We start from the raw sequence: 19,480 nt of genomic DNA, 5'->3' as shown, positions 1-19,480 counted from the left end.
ATATAGAAATAGCTTATCTTCACACTGATGGTCTCATTTGCTGTTGTAGGTCACGCACAGACATCAGCAGAAACCAGAGACTTTTGCATATCCAGTTAAAAGTTCCTTGTAGTGGCTTTAAGCCAAGACATGATCTCTCCGAACCATAATAACCTGCTCTCACTCCCAACTCATCAAATACCAACACTTGGTTAGTGACCCCCAGACACCGAGGCACACAGGCACCCTGTAGCTGCAGTATGAGACACACATCACAAGGCATTTTTGGATGCTCCGAGCAACAAGAGTAGTGTAAAGAGTGAGAAAGTCTTCATGGGGCAGGTGAGAGGGGAGGCAGAGTTGAAAGTGAGAATGTTTTGACCATAACCAGGTGGATTCTGTGGGTTAACTTAACCACAGTGTTACTGTCACGTAGTTTTAACGTATTCGCTCAATAATAATGTACAAATCTAACATTTGTGGTTTGCAGAAACATACGTGCCAAAATTAATTCTGGCAACTTGGGTTTAGATTTTCACCTTTTTGAAAACAGTTGCAACGTAGAATTTTTATGTTAGAAATATGAGGCATTGTCAGCGGCAAATCTGTCGGACTTGAAAGTTTATGACAAAGCGTTACAAGTTGCCTCCTGAACCATTTGCACTAAATTAAATGCAGTTTTTTTAGCGTCACTCCTGCAGCAGTCTGATGCAGAAAACCAACTGAAGCGCCTGCATCTGTTTGAAGCTTTTAAATCATTTTAAAATAAAGTTGGATTTTTGAGTTGTCTCCAGAAGGAAGAAGACGAGGCTCAATCTTTGCAGCGGTATGTAAAATGTCTTAAAGAGAGTTTAGTGTGGTGACCACTGTCGAGCTGTTTCACATTATTTTGACAAAAGCTGTGAACTTTTTCTGCGACTTGAACAAAACCATCGATACAAAAGTCCCAGACGTAAAACCAGTGATTTCCGCGAGAGGTACAAACTTGTTCCAGACTAAATATTAGTGGACAGAGGGAAGAGAGAAACGATGATTTCACTGAGTCATAATGTCACTGACAGAGTCCGACTGAGGAGAAAAGTCGAGGGGAAAACACTGAAGAGAAAATAATTCCTGCTGTGTGTCTGAACAAAGTGAAGCTTTCATTAAACTGCACAGACTGAGAAACCAAAAACATTCATGTTTTACTGTCTTTAGGAGCAGAATCCACCGCACGGCTGAACTCACAGCTACAACGACATGATTCAGAAAGAGAGGTTCACGACTGGAGCCGAGGAGCGCAACAAAGAACCAGATACAGGCTGCGTCTCAAACTGGGCAAGGCTGCTTTGGACCATTCGTTACCACTGTTGGATTATGAGTTACTCATCACAATATAGTGACTAATTATTATATAAAACATCTATACTAATATGTTGTGACTGTGAGGAGGACTTCCTGTGTGACTCAATGAGTAGGGAATTATTTTCTTACATTCACGTCAGTGGTCCGAACTTTACTAACTCATCCAAACCTTCACTGATAAAAACTGTGACTTATCAGTTTGGTGTTGTCATGAAAAGTAAACTGTGACTTATCAGTTTGGTGTTGTCATGAAAAGTATGTTTGTTCCATGAGATATCACAACACGTCCTCACTGCGACCTCGTCACATGTCCACGTTTGGTCATGGACTTTCCAGTCCACATATGACGTCCAAGGTACCCTGGGTGTGTTGGTTGTTGACGTTCTGGGACGCCGTGTCAACTTCAGCCTGTTACATGCATTGTCTGTTTTCAAAATACACTTCTGTTTTCACAGGAAATGTACAGTTTGCATACAGTCTCTTTCAAAATAAAAGAACTATGTCAGTAGAACACAGTGAAGTGATGTTGAAACACACGCCCATGGTTGGGTTTAGGAAAAAAGAACAGGGTTTGGCTTTACACTCTCACGGGAAGTGAGCATTGGCCTCCCGGGTGAAAGTGGATGGTTGTTGCTGACATGAAAGGACGGTTTTGTCAGTGTCTGACGCCCGGAGTTACTGACCAAGCACCAGATTTCGATGACTTTGGAGTGAGACTGGGTTGGATATCACTTGGAAAATATTGTTTTTCTGAATAAATGTACAAACCAGGGTAAAAAAGAAAAACTCGGCTGATCATTTTCTCTTAAAGCTGCACTAATTAGTATTTTTGGCCACTTGGGGGCAGCAGAGCAACTTGTAAATGCACCATCCGACATATTACCTAATAAAGTTATGATGTCAAACAGGTTAGCAACAGAGCACACGTTGTCATCATCATCAGTGTTTGTGTCACCTGATGAATATAAGTCCTGTAATCTCTCTATTTTAGCTCTGTTTTGGCCTCCACCACTCCTGAGAACATCGACAGCGGGTCGAGCACAGAGGGTTTATCTGAGCTCGTTTGTCGACAACAGCTGAGCTCAAACCGGGCAGGAAATGTGCCCAAAACTAGGAGCTAAAAGAGGCTCAAACGCTCCACAGAGCTGCAAAGACGGAGAGAACCGTCAGTGGGTTTCTCACTGTGAGCGAGTCCTTTCATCATAGTTGTGAAAAATATTGATCAGCGCAGCTTTAAGAATCTTTACATGTTTGAACACTTTGAGACACAGTCTGTGAGTTAAAGGAAACATTTCTCTGAAGGTACAGCAGTGGATTTCATACAGAGATGATGCCCGTCAGTAGTAAACCAAGACGTCTGTATAAAAACAAACCATTTTAAAAAAGATGTTTTAGAGTGAACTGATGCACTTCATGTCAGAAATAAATCAAAGGTAAACCAACTTGTTTCAGAGCCAAAACTATTTTTAAAATTAGGAAATACATTTTAAATTAAAGGCTGTGTTTTAATTGTGAACCAGTGTGTGTTCAGAAATCCACACTGATTTTTTGGAGGTAAACTAGCTGCAGTTTGTTAGAGATTCATGTGCAGACAGATCAGAGCTGCTTTTTCCTCTGAGTCCTGATAAATACTGAATATCTGATCAGTATCTGTTCCCTTCAATATATCTGAAAGATAGTAAATCAGAAACATGAAGAGCTTTACGCAGCCTCAGAAATCTACCAACGACTGACTGAGAGGAGGAGGAGCAGCTGTCGGAAGCGATCTGTTTCCTCTCTGGAATATTTCTACGTAACCGTTTCAATACTTGACGATTTCAGAAACACAGATATACAGTATGTTTTTTTTCTGTCACTGAAGTGGATTTGAAAGTGAATGTGAGGCATGCACAGACACCTGCTGAACACACACACACACACACACACACACACCCACAGAGGCTGTCAGTGTGTGTGACAGCAGCTCTCCTGGGGGTTGATGGGTACGTGGTGGTGGTGGGGAGGATTGTGGGATTGGAGGAGGTGGAGGTGTGTTGGGGGTTCAGGTGTTCCTCCAGGGAGCAGCGAGTGTTTGTAGTCTGACAGGAAGCCTCAAGACCAAAACGCTTTGGACCATCACATATATGTACACACATATACACATACTGTATACTGTATGTCTTATGCACTCTACTAGTGTACATTCACTGGTGCACAAACACGTGATTGCAGTGCCCAGAGAGGCAGTCAGAGCTACAGGCTACAATGAGGCTAAAAACAGAGTTCAAATGACGTTTTTCCAAACAACTTTTTATGTCGGGGCTTCAGGACACTTGGATCACTACGGACGAGCAGTATGGAGATATTTTGTGGTTTCAATTATGTGTTTTTGGACGTTTGAATCTGGGGCGCCGTCAGCCTCCATTAGGTGGAGTTGTGTTGCTGCCTCCTCTCCCCTTGGATCTCTCCCTCCCTCGGCATATGGGTGAGTAGATAATGGCTGAGTTTCAATTTTTGGGTGCACTATACCTTTAACTAAGGAAACCTTTTAAGGGATTCTGTGCAACCGTGTAAGTCCATCAGCTAAGAAGAAATTAAGCCTTAAGTGTCAAATGGTCCCTGACTTTAATGTTTTATTGTCCTGTAATTCTCTCTATTTTTATGTGTAAAGCAAAATGTGTTGCACTGAAACATCCGGGAGGTGCTGTGTAAACACACAACATGGCCAAAAGTATGTGGACAACCCTGCTGGTCAACGAAGGGAAGTCTGCAGCAAACAATAATATTTTAGACCACATTGTTCTTCCAGCTTCTTGTCAACAGTTTGTCTCCTTACTTTCTCAACATGACAGCATCCTCATGCACAAAGTCAGCTCCACAGAAATGTTTTCTTCCAGTTTGGTGTGAAAGTACTCGACTGGTCTGGTCTGATCACCAGCAGCAGTGTTTGACCTCTCTGACACTGAATGGGAGCAAATCTCTGCAGCAGCTTCAACATCAGTCTGAGACCAGGAGAGTGGACGCTGTCAGAGCAGACGTTAATGTTCAGCTGTCACGTATGGCTGCAGTGGCTGAGTGTCCACATACTTTTGGCCACATTGTTTATTTTATTCACTATTTTTGTATTATTTTTGGCTTAAAGACCAAAAAGTCTTTAAATGGAAAATAGCATTTCATAATGTACCTGTGATAAGCAAAATAATCTCAAAGTGACCGCAGACACACACACACACACACACACACACACACACACACGCAGACTTGTGTTTGCCCTCTTGGTCTCAGTTTTTAAAGCCAACAGGACCGCCTGAGGTCACCAAAGGTCATTAGAGGTCACCGGAGGTTTCTTTTCTTTTCCTGAGGTTAATTGGTGCCAAAGTGTTGAGGTTAAACTGACGCTACATCACTCGGCTTCTCTCCTCTATCTTTAGCTGAGACAGCATAACACAGCGGCCACCTGGGAGTCCAGCGGCCAGCCGGGTGGCGGCGGCGGCGGCAGGCATCATGGAGAAGAAAAAAATGACTTGTTTACGGTGAAACTGAGGAGCGTGGCAATGGGAAAAGGAAGGAGGAGAGTGGATGTGGACCTACATGTTGGGCCTGTAAATAATCAATCAGAGCTCTGAGCGCCGGCGTTAAATCACCAGAGGAAGACGAGGAGCGCGAGGGACCACGGCGGCGCCTGCGAACTCTAAATCTCTGTCACTGGGAGGGTTGAACGTTGGTTGAATGATGGTTGATTTATGTGCTGGGGAATACTGGGACTGTGTGAGTGTGTGTGTCGCTCCTGAACAGGCAGATACGTCGACAATAAATCACATCACCTTCAGAGACCGCGAGAATCGTGTTTTGAATGGCGTTAACATCCGCACACCCCCCACGCACTGAGCTCCCACACATCAAAAACAAATGTATGTACAATAAAAACCAATTAAGCAGCAGAGCTGAAAAGGGTGAGCACCACATCAGGAAAACAAAGAGAGCAGTGGAGTGGAGCCGTCCGATTCGCTCGGCGAAGGCGATTGTTTGCCTAATAAAACCAGATAGTGCGACCCCTCGGCGACCCCGCGGTGGCCCCGTTTTGCTGCCTGTTTAGACTTTGAAGACGCCGCAGCCCGGCGGCATCACTTTGATGTTCCCTCTGTGATTCTGGAGGGTGGATGTTCACATCACACACGCTGCATAAAAACAAATGACAAGTCATTTAGTCTCATATTCAGCAGTCTAGACTTCTCTGCCAACCAGGGTGAGATAATCCCACGTGTTCCCACAGCAGCGCTCCGTGTTTCAGGAAGTTTCTAGAAATGAGACACACTGACGCAGCACTTCTCCAGGAAGAGGTCAGCTTGATTTGTAGTTTGATTTAAAACATTTAACATCAAGCCGATCCTGGAAACTCCCATCTTATCTCTGTTCATTAATATTCAAAGAATCTAAACACCAGACATCAAACGACTTTTCAAACGATTTCACCGTCACAGACAAATTTCCAATGTGAGAATGAAATCAGGAGAGTTTTGCTCCTGTGATCTCGATGGTTTGGTGTTAAAGGGTCATTAAAGCCCAGTCTGAGCTTCAGTCTTTGTCTCATCTTGATGTTCTGATAAAATCAATCATGTTTAATATTATCATAAGTTTTTAGTGTTGGCTCATGCAAATACAGAAGTTCAATGACATGACGACTGCCCACAACCAATAGCAGGTACGGGTAAAAATGAACTTCACATGGGCGAACAGCAGGTGAGAAAATATACTTTCTATTTTTACCAAGTCAAAAGATGTGCAGTATATGTGTAACATTCTGACATCTAAATCACTATTATCAAGCTGCAGTTCCTTTTATTTTGAAAGTCAGTGACACCAGTCTAACCTTTGACCCCGTGGTCACATTGGTCACCGACGTGGAGGACTCCAGCCATGAAACTTTGCAGCCCGAGGATGAGGTGGCAGCCTACATGGAGTTCGGATCCTTTGGAGGTTTGATGGTGGTGGAAGGAGCATGCTAACATGTTTCCTAACCTGGCAGTGATTGAATGTTTTCACCATCCAGTCAAAGAGACGTCCAATTCAAGAACGGAGAACCAGCTTCATGTGAGGGACTGGAGCCTGGGGGGGTTTGATCACGGGTGCAGGTCCGACCGCGGGACTTTTATTAACGGGTGCAGGCGGGTGCGGGTTTGACTTAGACATAATGACGGGTAATTGGTACGTGTATGGGTGGGTGCAGGTTTTTAAAAATGCAGGACGGCTGCACACGATGGAAAACAAGAGGCTGTCTGCACACAAACTTCACCTTCATAGATGTGAAAGTCTTTCTGCAGATGGGGCTATGTTTTAGTGATCCACTTTTGCAACTGAGTTAAGATTTCTGCCAAGTTTTTGAATCAACTTGGGGTCCAGAGCCTGAGGTTGAGACAGATGCCAGATTCTTTGTCGCTCAGTCCTTTACTCAGTTGACTCCTGACTTGGAAACAGGTGAACTAATCTCCCTCCGCCAGCTGATTTCTCCTTTGTTTAAGACTTCAGGCCTCAGTTGGAGACTAAATGACCTGTTAGGGAAACTTTTTGTAGCGTTCTCTCTCACTGTGCCTCTACTTTCATCCATCCAGTCTCAGCTGGTGTGCATCACTACAGGTGAAATCTCACATTACCCTCAGCAGCCATTAACACGACACTCAGAATGAATGAACTTCCAAACCAGCTCGCTTTTTACTGGCGCAAATTATCGCCGGTAATGTGCAGAGCCTCGGGTTGTAATTAGGGTTTCTCTGCTGTGCCATGTGAACGGAGGGAGGGTTGGGGGTGTTAGTGGACTGAAGCATGTACAGGTGTCATTAATCCTGGGTTTCTGTGAGACTGCAGCACCGCGGGAAGCGGCGCCCACCTCCCCCGCCGCACAGAGCTAACAGGTTTAATAAATACTTCTGCTAAACGCCAAACGGCTCAGCCTCACACTGAGGAGGTAAAGAGGTGGGAAGTAACGAGGGGCGACACTGACCAGAGAGTTCCAAAACACAGCGGGGAAACCACAAACAACACACTAAGCCAACTCAGCTGTGACGTGCAGAGGTGAGCGGATATCTGCAGGACTGTCAGCAGCTGCATCAACAACAAATATCAGGCACAAAAAGGGGCGTATGAGGCTCGTTTTCAGGTTCAGATGTGTGTTCTGGGTTTCTACTAAAACATATTGTAATGTGTTTAAGTGTAAAAACACTATTTTCCTTATCCTGTCTGCTGGAACACCTGGATTCACCCTTTGTCTGAGTTGTAGCACCTGTCTCTTTAAGCCCCGCCCTCCTGGAAAAGCTCACTTTGCTCTCATTGGTCAGTGTTTGCAGGTCTTGTGTACCTTAGTGTCCCTGCACTGTCATTGCCTTAGCAACAATAAAAACTGAGCCCTCTGTCCAACACCTAAGTAGAATATCAGATCAACTACCACCCGGGCTGATATCACACTGGCTGTGACGTTCATGCTCCCCAGAGGATGAAACCTCCCTGGTCTTTCCTCTAGCACCACCATCAGGACGAATTTTTCAGATCTGACTTATGATTTGATCCATAGCAAGGAGCAGAGCAAAGGGGCGAATATGGACGAAATTAATCGTAATTATTCACATTCCTCAGAGGATGAAGCTACTAAAAAAAATTGACATCTGATTTCTGTGCATGCAACATGATCAGGCAAATTTTGATTCTTCTTCTTTGAGGATGAACCCCTTTGATTTCAGTGACCTCTCGACCTTTTCCTCTTGCATCGTCATTAGGACAAATTTTCCAAACTTGACTTATGATTTGATCCCTAACAATGAACAGAATGAAGGGGGGCATATGGATGAAATTAATGACAAATATTCATGTTCCCCAGAAGATAAAAAATAAAAAAGATCTTGATCTTCTTTTAGCGCCACTATCAGGTATATTTTGATACTTCTACTTAAACTCGAATATCAAAATCTAAGCATCAGCGTGCATTTACTAACAATGTTCCTGCTCCTCAGAGGTTGAACCCCTTTGATTTCAATCTGACTTTCCTCTAGCAACAAATTCAGGATAAACTTTACATTTTTATCTTTAACTTCCTGTAAGGCTCAAAGACATATATTCCATTTACAATTATATAAAACAAATAAGGACGGCAAATTCTCACGTTGGTGAAGCTGGAGCCAAAGAACGTTTGACAATTAAAAAATTATCTTCTGATAGATAAAATATCAAAACTGTTGGTGCTTTTTTATTGATAGACTTTAAAGTTTCGGCTCTACAATGAACACTGCTGCCTGAAGATGTAGTTAGCAGGACATTAAACTGTTTGTTTTCATGTGACTTTTTTTGTGAGAATAAATTTAACTTTTGATTTTATGGTATACTACTGACAAGAGCATTGATATTATAAATTAAATCCTTTGGCTGATCCACTGAAGAACTCAGATTTCTCTCAGTTCTTAATAAACTGGTTTCGTTGCACCTCGAATGATTTTGTCTCCCTCGTGAACCCAAATTGAAGAAGTGTGTTGTAAAGTTGTACAGGAGAGAAAAAAAAAATAATAAAAAGTCTTGTGTTTGTAACTCGGCACCGTCGGTGATGCTCAAGAGTCCAGGTTCCTGCAGTGTGACGTCGGACGCCGCAGCGTCGTTTCTCTGTACATGCGGAAGATTTCAGTCCATCGATCTGATGTTACAAGAAGATCTGCAGACAGCACGACAGCCACGGGTCCACACTCACAGCCACTGCAGTTTCCTCTGTCACTGTTTGTCGTATTTACAGCTCTGTACACTGAAAAAAGACCTCTTCACGGCAAAAAATTAACAGACCTGGAAAAGTTCTCCACAACAACTCCAGAGGTTGGAAAACAGCTGCGTTTCTGCGAACGTCTTACGTTGACGGCGAGCTGTTCCTGATAAAAACGAGCCCGGTTGATTTGATGCAACTCGGCTCAAAAATGTATTTCCCGGAGTTGAGAGAGAAAAATGAAAAACGAAATCAAACAATTCCAAAAAATATTCAGGATAGATAGCATTACACAGTATACTTAAGTAGGATTTACAAAGAGTTCTTTTCCTTCTCCCCCCGAAGGTGTTTTTTCTTTTTCTGTTCCAACACAGCAACATAGCCTAAAGCAACGCACAAAAATCCAACTCAAATACGTGAGTAGCTAAATAGTTTCCCATTAAATTATCACAACGATGTGGTGTAGTTTACATTCCTTCCGCAGCAGCGGCCGCCGCGTGTTTTCTTCAGTTGATTTTAATTAATTCTATTTTACATTTGATTGGTTTCTAGAGGAGGGTGGTGGCGGTGGCAGTGGGCGAGGTGGGCGGGGTCTAAAGCCTTGTAAGGTGGATGCAGTTATAAAAAGGAAGAAGGGGAGTCGGTGCTGCGGCACAGCGAGTAATAGGCACAGGGGGCGGCAGTGAGGGGGTGGGGCGGGTGGCGGCGAGCAGCGACGGGGATGATGAGGGGCGATGAGGAGGTTTAAGGTGGAGAGCTGCGCCCTCACAGGTAGATCTCCCTCTTGGAGGTCTGGCCGGTTGGAGTAGTGGCCGAGTGATACTCCACCGCCTGGCTCAGCGGGATCTCCTCCAACCCACAGTCTTTACCGGACGAGTCTCCGCCCCCGGGGTAGGCACTGCTGTAGGGAGTCATGAACCGCATGTTGGCCACTTTGGAGCCACTGCCACCGCCGCCACCACCCGTCCCGCGCTCCTCCGTCAGGGGCTTGGGGCTGCCGTTGGCCATCAGCTGCTCCTGCCCGTCCATCTCCTGGTAAGGCACGAAGGTGGAGAGCTTGGGGGCGTTCTTGGACACCTTGCGGGTAGGGGAAGGCTCGCCGGGCATCCAGCAGGAGTCGGAGTGGCCAAACTCGGTGCACTCATGAGTGCAGTTACCGGTCATTGCCACGTCGGGAAGAGGCCTGAGGTCTGAAACGAGAAAGACAAAGAAAGGATGAGTAACGCTGAAACGGGAGCAGAGTATAAAAAAGTGAAGCACGGAGATGAAGCTGAGGTGCAGAGCGCTCTCGGGGAGTGACAACATCCTCTGCTCTCTGAATCTAGTTGGTGTCTCTGGTAACTGCACTTAAATGGTTTTCCATATACTTGTCTGACAGACATTTCAAGGTTTACGTGAACAATTGTGCGTCGTCCTCCGCTCCTCTCTTATGTGGAGTCCCACAGGGGTCTATCCTGGGACCTTTTTGTTTTCATTATATATGCTGGGCAATCTGCTTAAGTCCTCTAGTGGGACCTCCTGCGGTTGCTATACTGATGACACACAGCTTTATATCTTGGTTAAACCTAATAATCTAAATAACCTTACCATCCTTCATCAACACAGTGCTTCTGTTACAACTTGGACATCTCAGAATTTCCTTTGTCTTATTTCTTACAAAACTGAAGTTCTTATGATCAGCCCTGATTGCTTTACTAAGGAGGTCAGCCATTGGCTCCCTAGCTGGCAATTTTAAGAGAATCTTGGTATCTTGTTTGACCAACATTTTGAGTATTGCAACTCCCATTTCACTTGCATTACACAGTCCTCTATAGCTCGACTTCAGATGGTACAAAATGCAGTGGCTGGGTTCCTGACAAAGACTACTCATCAGTCCCACATCACCACCTCCATTCACTGGCTTCTTTTAAAAGCAGAATTTATCTTTCAAATTTTAATAATTACTCACAAGGCCATGCATGACCTGGCCCCTGCATATGAAGCAGATATTTTGAGCTCCTATTTCAATTAATCTGGATTGATTCAACGATCCAGTATCATCGATGCAAAGTGAAAACATCGTTCCATCTCATCATCTTTAGGATGCGCTTCTAGTTTGAAATTCTGTCACCGCAAAACAGCACCAGGCAGGATAATGATATTTACTTTTTTAATTTACTAATTGGCGAAGTTGGAAATATTTTCGATTTTGGAGAAAATTGTCTAAATAATTGTCTAAAGAATCGATAGCCTATAATAATGTATCGTGATGACACTATTTAATTCTATTTATAAAGCCCAATATCAGGTCAGGAAAAACTCCCCCCAAAAAAAACCTTTAACGGGGAAATAATGGCAGAAACCTCAGGAAGACGGACAGACGTGTAATAGATGTCGTACAGAACAGATCAACATAATAAATGTACAGTGATCCGTAACTATTGTCTACTTCGATCATCTGATCAGGTCTATCTGTTCACTGTTCCTACTTTAAATCCAGAGGTGACCAAGCTTTCTCTTTGTTTCTCCCAAATGTGCAAAATCTGTGTTTTTCATTAGGCAGCTGCTGAAAACTGATTTCTGTAGGTTGGCCTTTTTATTAATTCACTCTGTTTGCCATTAGTTTATTTTGGTCATGTAACTCTTGTCTATGTATTGTGCTCATGTATATATGTATAAATGTGTGCATATGTGTTAACACATGCATTTGAATATTTATGTGCATATCTCACCTAAATGTGAAACCTTTTACAAAGTGCTATATGAATAAAATTACCATTACAACTATTTATTATTATTATTATTATTATCATACACAGAATGAGCTGAACTACCTCACAGTTTTCTGTATGTTACCTTATTTTTATATTTTTGATGAACCTTAGTTTCTTGTGCGTTTGCATTTCAGTGACTCCGCTTTTTCCCCCTGTTGTGTCTCTTTTATTGATATTTGTTGTGTTTGTGTTGTCGTGTGAATGGATGCTTGTGATTCTGTTTAGTGCCTGGCTGCACAACAATTTCCTCTGAGATAATAAAGGTAAAGTTGACTGTAAATGCAACTGTATTTGACAGAAGACAGATGAAGCTTTCCAGTCACAAACATTTGTATTTCTCTGTGTAAATGTTGCTTCTGTGCCCTAAAAACCAACAAACCTGAGCGTGCGGTGTCACAGTTCAGCTGCGTAGGTACAGGCTGGCTGGCAGGAGCACGAGCTGCTGATTAAAACTGTCTTTATCCCTTTATCCACACACACAGCTCTCCATTTGAAGGAAATTAATTAAAGCTCAGTGTGTATTTTTAAAGTCACTAATAGTTCACAAAGTGCCAGGAACGTTGCTTAATTCGTTGCTGAAAGACGGAAGCCACATATCAAACGGCGGGCGCTGAGCGTGAAACCGGATCAGCTGATTTAAAGGAGGAAAAAAATACACGCTCGAATTCGTTAAAACGTTAATTATGTTGCACAAACAGCCAATTAAGGCAAAAATAACAACACTGTTGATGCTTTTTTCTGTCTTTACCTGCGAGAAACGACACGATGAAAGAGGGCAGACAGGAGATGCTTCACAGATTCATGTTGTGAACATTAAGGTTGTGATTTCTCTCTCATGTTGGTTTTGTATTAATCTAGCTTTAATCCTCTGAGACAGACAGACAGACAGACAGACGGATGGATGGACAGACAAGAACTGACAGACAGGCAGACGCAGGGCTGAGTTCGCATTTAAAGAATCACAGCTTAGAATGGAAAAAGGTCAGAGATGGAAGCAGAAATATCAATGCGTATGCAGAAAGTAACCTTTCTTCTGTGCGTGACATTAGATCATTCTTTGATACTGGAGGCTGGAGGCTTGCGGGGGGCGGAGGGGGTGCCAGTCCTCCCGGGGAATGGCGCTTATTTCCCAAAATGCCCTGTGCTTCATGCATAATTTAAATTTATTGCCTCCCTTTTTTTTTTTTTTTTTTCCTCGCAAAAGGAGCTACAGTCGGCTTTTCTGTCTGTTTGCGGGTTGATGTGTACAGTCTAATCCCGGGGAGTGCTGAGTAGCGGCCGCGCTCCCCTCCCCACATTCTCACGCCCGCCGCTGCCGTGGATTTTAGTTTTTAAGCACTTCCCATGCAAAAGCAAGGTGCTTGCAAAAATGTTAAGTCATGTGCGAGTGGCTGCTGAGTTCAGAGCGGCTGTTTAATAAGTGCTTTGCCTCTGAACGTCGTGTCAGCAGGAGGCTTATAAAGCACGGACGCCCTCAGAGCTGCACGGCTGAACAAACTCTAAACTCCACTCACTTCAACAACAGCAGCAGAGCAGAGACTCAGCACACAAGTTCAGCTGGACGGCAGCCTGCAGGCAAACTTTGTTCAACACCAGCTACGACCTCTGACCCCTCGCTTTGTGCGTGTAAATGCTGCTGGATCGGCCACCAGCAGTTGTTTCAGTTAAACATTGTGTTGCAGAAGCAGTTAACTGACATCAGATCTGTGACCAAGGGAATATTGACAGACGATATCTCTCTGCTCTCTGAACGCCCCGCTGGAGTCAGACACTTAAGTGCTGAACAAACTGACCACTGTACAAACTGCCTGAGGTCAACGTGCTGCTAATACACTTCCTGTAGATGGTTACTAGTATCACTAACGAGTGTGTAGCGAGACTCGATGCTGTTCTTTAACTGGTGATACTTTTTTTCTGGCCTTTTATTTTTATCTCTGGAAACTCATTTGACAGTCTGTGCCTCTGTGAGTTTCCTTGTTACTGCACTGATTCATTTTTACTGCCGGAGTCAGAAACAGCTTTATTGCCAAGTTGGTTTTTACATTTGGCTCCGTGTCAAGGTGCACGACAGTCCAAATATACAGTAAGAGAAAATAGTACTGTATCAGGTAGAAATGTGCATAAAAATATGTGAAATATATTCATACTTTTCAGTGGAAGGAGCTGTAAAGTGTTTCAAATGAACAGAAGGAAAGTGCAAAACATTGACAAGAGCTCTGAGATCTAACTCTTCTTCTGTTTCAACATTACTCTTTTACTGTCTCAGGTTTGCTTCCAGTAAAAACTTTAAAAGTTGAGCCTTTACTGGAGGTTTTTTTGGCCAAACCCAGTCGCCAGAATACATTCTGGCATTCCTGCGAACCACTCATACATTACATTTGTACTTTATCATTGCTTTTTTAAGTAGGGTTAGGTTTAGGCACAAAAATTAATCTGTTAGGAAAAGATCATGTTTTGGCCAAAAACACCCACGTTTGGTGGCTAAAAAGTTGCTGGAAACTCAGCGATGACTCTCTGAAACAAAACCAGTTTTGTTGTTTGTTGGTGTTGAACAGTGGTCTGCAGCTTGATGTCACATCATCCACCATCTCCTCCACCTCCTGATGACAAAGTCAGCTCAAATACTACGTCACTTTAGAAGTGTTGATATGATATGTAAGCCTGCTCTCATTCCCAAGTCGTCAAATACCACCGCTTTGTCAGTGATTACGGCATCAGACACGGTCACAGAAAGGCACATTTGGCAACGGCATTATAATGTAAGTGTATCATACTGCTGCAAAAGGTGCGTCAGTTTATAAGGCTGCTGGATGACGTCAGTTTGAAACGCTGCCCATAACAATACAATATCAGGAGCTAGAAAGTCCCTGTAGGGTGGATGGTTGGGGCGGTGGATGGGTCCAACAAACCCTGGACTTTAACGCGGGAGCCTGTTGTTCGCTTCCCGTATAAACCTAGAGCCAAACCATGACGATTTTTTCTAAACCTAACCACAAGCTTTTGTTGCACAAGGAAATAAACATAAATAACGATGTATAAGTTTATTTTGAAAAAGAGTACAAATTGTACATTTCCTGTGTGAATGGAAGTGTATTTTGGAAAGACATAATGCTTGTAACAGGCGTAAACTGACACGACAGCTTGTTCTCATTCCAAAGTCATCAAATATCGTCACTTAGTCAGTGATTTCACCAAAAGCCCCATTTCGCAATACTATGATATCCTGGTATAACATAGTCGGATGTAACCTTTCGCGGTGTCAGGTTCAGCCGATAACAACTTGCTGTAAGGAGCTGTAAAGTTCCTATAGGGTGGTCAGGAGCAGAGGTGGATGGGTCAAACAAACCCCGGACTTTAATACGGAGGCCCGCTGTTTGCGTCCCGAATTAATGTAGAGCCAAACCATGATGATTTTTCCTAAAACCAACCATGTGCTTTTGTTGATGTCTCCGCGTCTGTTGCATCATCTTGGAACATCAACAGCACACACGTCAGCAAAAAAGACATTGGAATATATCGGAGAATACACCAACTTCCTCCTTGGTATCCTACCCATCTACCCAGTAGTACAACCACCTCATCAATTACCACTACAGCACTGGATGCAGGAAGATACTGAGCATGCCATACTTAGATGTAACCAAGCAGTGACGTTTGACGAGTTGGATGAGAACGTGTTGGATCTGTATGACACGTATAAATGTAACGTATTTGTGTTATATTGTTTTTATAGCGAGTGGTTTAGCTGGTTACACATCTGTACACCCACATGCATACTGAGAGCAGAGAATCAACAACTGTACGAGACGCATCCTTCGGCTCATGTGAACACGTCAGTCTGAGAACACTAAACAGAATGGATGTCAGTCTGTCTGTCCAGAGCAGGTCAGCTCGACAGCGTCTGGTTGGATTTCCATGAACTTTGGTGTCTGTGTTCATGTTCTACAGACAAGTCTGGATTAACAATCCGGCCAGAGCAGTCTGCCCCAAACTGCCCCGAGGCCCCGCAGTCCCCGGGGCCTGATGAGCTCCAGGCTCAACCTGCGACAACTGGTTTGTGCTGGTTTCATTTAAAACAGTTGTTTGGGAATATCTGGCACTAAAGCACAACATCAACCAACAGGATGAGGACACTCAGACCGGCTTTCCTCTCTGATCGCAGGGCCGAGTTTTAAAGATGCTCCTCATGTCATACTGAGTTTTAAGACTGAATTTGTGTTTGTGAAATGACCACACATCACACTTGGGGACAGTTTGTATTCCAGCATAATATACCGTCACATTGCACAGAGAGTTGGATGATTCAGGTGTGTTAAGAGGGGCCTAATTCCCGCCCTGTAGGGTTCGTTTATCGGACCATGTCTCGAGTGAACCTAAAGTCTGTCCTCTCGCGCCACCATCAGGCCTTTCTAAAACTCAGCAGAGCTCTGTCTGAATAAAAACACCTCCAGTAAACACCTCAATCAGTGAAACCAGGCTGATTCTTAAAGACTTTTATTTTGAAGGAGCTTTAAAATCCATCCAAAGCATGAAAATGTGTCACGTCAACCCCTCTCGCTTTGTATTTTTGGAGTATCAGTCCTCCTGAGTTCAGTTACAGATGTTCCTCCTGGAAGACTCTCCACTCTGTCTGTTTGTGTTTGTCACTTGTACGAGCTCTCTGACACTTGTCAGAGTGGAGCGTCTTTCTCAGGGGAGCCATCTTTGAACAGGTGATGTTTACGAGTATAAGAGGAGATAAACAGGAAGCCCACCTTCTGTTCAATCACTCCTGTAGTAGCACGATGTGATCAAACTGTTGCTTCAGTGCAACCTGTCTGCTTCATGCCTCATCTCGAATGAAAGAATGCAAGTCATGTCACAAATATGTCACACACGCACACTGAGGATATACAAATATGATACCGTGATGTTTTTGCTCTTTTAACATATTGAGTTTTATTTGCATGATGGCAACAGCGTCTGATTATGAGCATGTGACACATTATGACACCACTCAGTACAACAAAAATCACGTCTCACACATTAAAGAGATTTTTTTTTTAACAGAAAAATAACTTAAGTGTTTTCACTCACTAATTTTCTCCAATTGTTTCTACCTCTGCCTTTTATGGATCTATATTAAATCAACAAAATTTATTTCCTACTTCTAAAATGTGCACAGATGTTTCACTTTGAAACCATTCTGGTGACTCAAAGTGCAAAATCACTCTCATTCCTGGCACATTCTTAATGTGCGACATCTGTAGGAAGGGAAAATTCCTGTCAACATCAACATAAAACCAAGCAGAAACATCTGGGACTGAAAAGGAGGCCAATGTTGAAGTACCCAGAACTGCAGTTCCTCTAATGTCCACTAGAGGCTGGCTTCAAGAGCGAGTCAATCCCCACAGACCTTTTATGTTAAAACTTTACAGCAGAAATAAACATGTTCACAGCCTGGTACAGTTTTGGTCTCTATGGCTAATTTCAACATTCATGACAATAATTTATGCTTAAAGTTACAGATAATTAATGGCGGAGCTGCTTTGAGTGACAGGTGGGCGCCGTCTGTTGACACTGCAATATCTCTATAAGCAGATTCTGCAACCCATTCTCATTCTGAAGTTGTCAAATACTGCTGCTCAGTCATTGACTTCCACGTCAGACACTGATGTTACGCTGTCGGGTGGCGCCAGTTCATAACACAACCAGTCAGCAAAAGGTCCTATGGGGCAGGCGGGGAGGTGGATGGGTACAAAAACATCGAACTTTCACCCAGGAGGCTGGTGTTCCCTTCCTGTAGGAATGCAGAGCCAAACCATGATGTTTTTTCTAAACCTGACCACATTCTTTTTTGCACAAGGAAATAAACATTGCCAACGTTTTAAATTTAAGTCCACTGACAAAGCAGCGCTATTTGATGAGTTGGGATGAGCTAGCGTTAGGGTTAGCTCAGTCTTCTTGTCCAAATACGGGCACGTCTGGTTCTAAAAATCCAAGATGGTGGCAACCAAAATGCCAAACTCAAAACAGGAGTCCACACACCAGTGAGTGATGTCACGGTGGCTACGTCCATTATTTTATATTGTCTATGAACATAACACTGATCACTGATGACAAAATCAGCACAGAAGAATGGAGTTTAACTTATGAATGGAAACCATCTTGTCAAAAAGGGATATTGTACTTTAATAGAAATCGAAACAACGGCAAAGACTGTTGTACTGATTGAGTTAGAGCAGTGGACATACATGCTATTGGATGGCAAACGTAATCAACAGTAATTTAAAACAGGACCTGATCAGACTGATTGTCGTCATTGTATATTTTAAATGCATATCTGACCATAAACTGGCTGTGTGATCATGTAGATTCTGTACCTCAATATTCACCTGACATTTGACAAAAAATATAACAGGTCAGGAAAAAAAAAGAAAAAAAAAAAGCAGAGAACGGGGCCGAATCACAGTGTGACCCTGCTCAGGCCCTCGGCGCAGCAATCTGTAGCTCTAATCACAGAATTTAGCGGCGTGCTGATGGGGGTCGTGTTCGTGCTAATTAGGCACAAGAACTAATTGGCTCTGGTTTGAGATGGAGCTAATTGGCGAGCATGACGGGAGGAAGAGTTTGGGCGGTTAGGGTGGGTTGTGGCTAAGATATAAGATCAGTAATGGTTTTGGTTAATAAGGTCTTCCTCTGGTGGTGGACATGAGCGGGATGCCACTGCCACTGCCGCCGCTGCTGCTACTCGCCTCCAGCCCAGATCATCATCAAAGGAGATATGAAGACAGATCAGATGCTGATGAAGCAGATTTTACTACTGCTGATTCACCTCAAGAATCAGATACAGACTTTGATTTAAAGTAATTTATTGTTAATGTGATAAGTGTAATATTTGTTTTCTTTTGGCATCTTTTTTGTGGTGTTTTTACAGTTTGAGGTGAACAATAAACGTAACGCAGACACAAACTAAAGCACAGAACAAAGAGAAAACAACAAAAGTCCATGATCACAATCTGTCAGTAAACAATAAGGTGTATTTTTCCCATCTTGATGGAATGTGTGTGTCCCTGTCTGTGAGTTTACATAACCCCCTCCTGACCTGATACTGAACTTCGCCCTACTGCAGCTGGTTAAGTTTGGTTATTGTGTCGTCACAACACTGGAATTTCTATCTTTGATATCATACCTTGAAAAATTTCAATTTTCTACACCATTTTCGAAACCACAAGGAAATACTGACATCGAGAGCATCACGTTTTAAAGTTTTATTAAAACATTAAAAGGCTCTAACTATAAAAAATGGCAACTTTTCCTTTTTAGGGTTTTTAATGCTGAAAAAACAGGTGAATGACCAATCCTTAACTATACTATGGTTTCAAGATTTTTGCAATTTATGTGGTAGTACCAAGCAACGACATACAGGGCTGAAAAATGATGCCAACACTGAAGTGCCAAAAACTGCAGTTCCTCTAATGTCCACTAGAGGCTGGCTCCAAGAGCAAGTCAGTCCCCACAGACCTCCATGTTAAAATGTCCAACTTAACAGCAGAAATAAACATGTTTACAGCCTGGTGCAAAACAGTTTTGGTCTCTGTAGCTAATTTCAACATTAATGACACATGGCACATTTTTGTATAACTCACCAGGATAAGGTTTAAAGCTGCTTATAATTAAGGGTGTGTCACTTTGAAAGACAGGTGGGTGCCAT

At 43.2% G+C, this 19,480-nt stretch overlaps 1 long non-coding RNA gene across 1 annotated transcript in view; it reads right to left on the bottom strand.

Moving 5' to 3' along the window:
- Nucleotides 1–2,125: 2,125 nt before the first annotated feature.
- Nucleotides 2,126–19,480, bottom strand: part of LOC126389119 (uncharacterized) — a 332,569-nt gene continuing 315,214 nt past the window's right edge. Inside the window, exon 3 of the long non-coding RNA XR_007569811.1 lies at nucleotides 2,126–3,748. This is a non-coding gene — a long non-coding RNA (uncharacterized LOC126389119). The remainder of the gene's footprint in view (nucleotides 3,749–19,480) is intronic.

The sequence above is a fragment of the Epinephelus moara genome, chromosome 4 (genome assembly GCF_006386435.1).
Source record: "Epinephelus moara isolate mb chromosome 4, YSFRI_EMoa_1.0, whole genome shotgun sequence".
In the NCBI taxonomy this organism is placed as follows: Eukaryota; Metazoa; Chordata; class Actinopteri; order Perciformes; family Serranidae; genus Epinephelus; species Epinephelus moara.
The sequence above is the reverse complement of the archived record's forward strand: the minus strand, read 5'-3'. Positions and strand labels throughout refer to the sequence as shown.